Raw genomic sequence first — 4,328 nt, 5'->3', positions numbered from 1 at the left:
TTTCCACAGGGAGCAACTGGGGGGGGCATCCAATAAACAGTCTCCAAGGTACTGAGACAATCTCTTATGGAGGGACTGGATGGCTCAGGCCACAGGCTACACACAGGGATCCATAGCCCTGTTACCACACCCCCCCCAAGGGATTGAGCGGGGGGGCTTTTAAGGCTCAAACTTGTACCCAGAGAAGAAAATCTTCAGAGTAACCAGCAAGAAGAGGAGTACAGAGACAGGAGCCACAAGGGTGCAGGGGCTACTTAGAAGCAAACTGCCCTGCAATAGGCAGCAGTCAGCACCCGAGCAAAGCAGTCAGTTGAAGCTCATAGAGCAACCAGATAGACAGCAGCTGAACTGGTGAAGAACAAGCTGGCTGACTGAGTAGAAACCCCTGTGCCTGTTTAAAAGGACTGGAGAGAGATGGCATCAAAGCAACAGAAAAGCCCGGTGTAAGGGCTGGAGGAGGTAGTCCAGCCCTACTGTTGTAGGGAAAGGAGTTCCTGGGGAAGTGGAGCTGTAGGAAACAGACCCATAGGTACTCTAGAGAGCTGGAAGGAGATGGCTAAGGGGGGAATATGGTTGGCTGTGCATAGTGACCCAGAGTAGGGCTAGAGTTTTAGTTGGAAGCTGTCTGCTTGTGTTATGGTTTCTGTCTTTGACCGGAGGACTAGGAGTGCCTATAAGGAAGAGTTGGAGGCCACGGCAGTGGCAGGAGGTGGGAAGAGAATTATTTTGGGAAGATGTTCTATGCTTTGAGTCCTGCAAAGGATGGAGATGTGGGGGAGCAGCCCTACAAAGACCAGGGGCTAGATGAGCTGAGATCAAGACAGGGTTGGGGGCCCTGTGGCTGAAACCAGAGCAATACCTATGAGGCATAGCTATGGAAGAAGCTGGAGGTCACAATTAGAGCCTGTAAGGCACAATTAGGACCAAAAAGCCATGTTTAGGCCCAGAGGAACTAGGGAGTGGAGCCCCAAGAGACTGCCAGAGGGGTCGGAGCCCTGAGAGACCGTGAGGACAGGGAAGGCACCAAAGGAGTTACTCCAGCCTCTACAGGCAGCCCCCCAAGTTCATCACTTTCACATCAAAAGCATCGCAGGCAAGAGATGGGAAGTTAAGGAGGCCGACAGCAGGCAGGGCTGATTACCAGGGGGTGTCCTACCCTGGGGTTGGATCCCTGAGCCTGTTGCAACCTTGAAGGGTGCGTCTTCACTGCAGTTAGCCTGGACAACTGTCAACTAGGGCTGAGCCCCTGCATTAGCCTAGCCTGGGTAGTATGTCCATATTGCAGAGCCGTGCCTGTGCCACTGCCTCTCAGTGAGCTCTCGGGACTTCTGAGAGAAATATGTAGCTCTTGGCACTGCATTAACTCACTCTGCGAGCTCTTTCTGTGTCATAGTAGAAATCCTTCCTGCACCCTGAGGCAGAAGTGTTAGCTTGCCAACTCATTCAACTACCCCCTGTCCTATTCGCTGTGACGGGGGACAAGGAGTGGAGCCTACTCAGAACAACAATGCTTTCAGCTGTTGATGTTAAGACAACGCTCACTTTGGTAAGTGAAGGCAGACACGGGGCATGAGGCACAGTGGAGGGCGCTTTAGTGGCTTGTGGCACTTGGAAGGCAGTAGTGGGCCTGCTAAGGAGATTATATGGACTGCATGTACTCCCTACAACCTTAGGGACAGATAATGCAGGTTTACACTATTGTGGGACCCCCAGCGCTGATCAGCTTAGTTTCATAGTTTCTAGGGCTGGAAGGGACCCGAACAGATCATCAAGTTAATGATGGGCAGGAATGAGTGCTGGGATCATAATACCCCAGTCGGATATCTATCCAACCTCCTCTTGAAGACCCCCAAGGTAGGGAAGAGCACCGCCTCACTTGGGAGCCCATTCCAGAGCCTGGCAGCCCTAACCGTAAAGTAATGTCTCCTGATATCAAGCCTGAATCTACTCTCAATTTGTGACTATTATTCCTTGTTATCCCAGGTGGTGCCCAGGGGAACAGAGCCTTGCCTACTTTCTGCTGGTCCCCCCGGTGACTTTATAGACAGCCACCAGATCCCCTCTCAGTCTTCTCTTGGGGAGGTTGAACGGATTCAGGCCCTTTAGTCTATCTTCATAGGGCCTGCCCTGCTGCCCCCTGACCATGCAAGTGGCCTTCCTCTGGACCCTCTCAAGGTTAGCCACATCCCTCCTGAAGTGCGGCGCCCAGAACTGGATGCAGTACTCCACCTGTGGCCTGACCAGAGCTGCACAGAGGGGAAGGATCACCTCCCTGGACCTGCCTGAGATGCATTTGTAGATTGTAGATGCATGACAAGGGGGCATGATGCCACAATGTTCCAGACACGAGGCACTTTCACTTAATTCCCAACCAATAACACGAATAATCAATGGTGCACTCCATGGTGACAGACTGAATTCATGGCTATACCCTTGCCCTGTCTACTGGCCTAGGTTTAAGATTAAATAAGAGACTTGTGTGTAGATACTAGCTGGGACAGGAGCAATCCCTGGATAAGAGTCCAGGCCAATTCTTTTGTAAGCTCATACCAAGGCAGGCATGCTTTTCTTCTTTCTTAAATGTAAATCATATCTTTTTTTTAAAGATTAAACTGGCTTATTTGAAAAACACTTCTACTACTAAATAAAAATACAGCTACCTATATTAATGTCCACATTTTTAAAAGAGTCAAGCAAGCATTTAAATGAAATAAAAACAAGATATGGACAACACATTTGCTGCTCAGATTTTAAATCCACTCAACCAAACTACTGAACTGACAGAAGTCATGAGCTAAGCACCAGTGACAAGAATTTGATGAAAAACAGCTGCTGAAAGCCACAGCCTCCACTGCAGGTACAGAATAATATCTTCCTTTATTTCAGTATATTCAGCTAGTTTGATGTAATGACTGATTTATTCAAAGCTGAGATGCAAAATGGGAACAAAAAAAGCAGGAAGGCTCATCTTCCTCTGATAATCTATGAACAAATAAAAGGTACAGGTAAGAACGTGAGCTCTCCTAGTTCGAACATCTTGAAGCACAGTGACCCAACCCCCCTTTAATTCATTAACTATTAATAATCATTTTGTATTAAGCACATGGATACATTAGATGCATTAGACAAATAATTTAACAGCTTTAACTAAAAATAAAAAAAGTTTTAATTTTTTTCCAACTACTCAGTTGGTCTAATAAAAGATACCACATCTACCCAAAGAACCTCACCTGCCTATGTCCTTAGACTACCATAGCTACAACCAAAAACCCAGCAAAATGATGTCTTGTATATTTTAGTGAATTTCTAACTTCCATCCAAATGCACTTTGTGATTTCTATGAATCAAAACTTTAACCCCCCACCCCCCAAAAACCAAATGATCATCTAGTAAATAACTGGCTCTTTCTTAATTGCTTAAATAAAAAGAATACAGATATAAGATATCCTACCAGTTAACAAAGAAGTTCCAAATTATCATGTGGGCCTGTATCCATTTGTAGATCAATGCATTTTAATGCTTACCAATCAGTGAGAATCAGCTTTAAAGGTAAAATAACTATAAAAAAATACAAAAGCAAAACAAAATTAGAACTGATACACTTACATTTCCTGCCCTTGACTTAAATCATGATTTTAAAACTGGTGATTTAAAAATCACTTTAACTTAATTCCACCTGAGGACATTTAAGACAGAAGTGGACACCCCATGACATGGTCAGATTGGGGAGGGGATAGGCATCCAGGCAGCAGTCGTGCAAGAGGCAGAAAGCAGAGCAGAAGATTGGGCAAGGGAAGAGGCTGGAGTGGAGCTGGGGGAGGATGCAGGGCTAACTTGGAGCATACTTGCCAAAAAGGTTGGTTTAAAACATTGAATCGTATGCAACCCATGCTGGTCCCAGCCTGAAGTCATCATCTTTGGTGGCAACAAGAATGGACAGTGGCTGTTTCTATTTAGCTCTTAGCAGATAGGGATTTAAAGCAGAAGCACTAATCCCACCCCCCAAGAAGTGTGACTTTTGCAGGATGGACTCTGCAGGGCACAGTTAGTGCAAATGCCGATAAAGCCCTGATCTCTTTCTCTTATTTCTTTAAATAGCACTTCCCATGCTGGATTGAGGAGTACATCACGTATCTGTCCAGAAAAATGACTGACTTGATTGAGATTTGAAGTCCAGCCTGATAAATCTTAATCTGAAAGAGGGGTGTATCACTAGAGAGGCAAGCTGTACATTTTTACTTTGTGGCCTGCGGTGAAGCTGCAGTCCCAGCTCACTAACGCAGAGGAGTGTTTCTCCCTGGGATTCATTTAAGATCCATTTGAAGTAC

General features: G+C 46.1%; 1 long non-coding RNA gene across 1 annotated transcript; it reads right to left on the bottom strand.

Moving 5' to 3' along the window:
* Positions 1-2,537: 2,537 nt before the first annotated feature.
* LOC109301460 lies at positions 2,538-3,558 on the bottom strand. The gene is made up of 2 exons (XR_002098539.1): positions 3,452-3,558; positions 2,538-2,982 (listed from the first exon to the last, which is right to left on the bottom strand). It is a non-coding gene; the product is annotated as an uncharacterized LOC109301460 (long non-coding RNA).
* Positions 3,559-4,328: the final 770 nt, after the last annotated feature.

Source organism: Gavialis gangeticus, unplaced genomic scaffold, assembly GCF_001723915.1.
Source record: "Gavialis gangeticus isolate Ggan-Ray unplaced genomic scaffold, GavGan_comp1, whole genome shotgun sequence".
Classification (NCBI taxonomy): Eukaryota; Metazoa; Chordata; order Crocodylia; family Gavialidae; genus Gavialis; species Gavialis gangeticus.
This window is presented reverse-complemented; position numbering and strand designations above follow the sequence as displayed.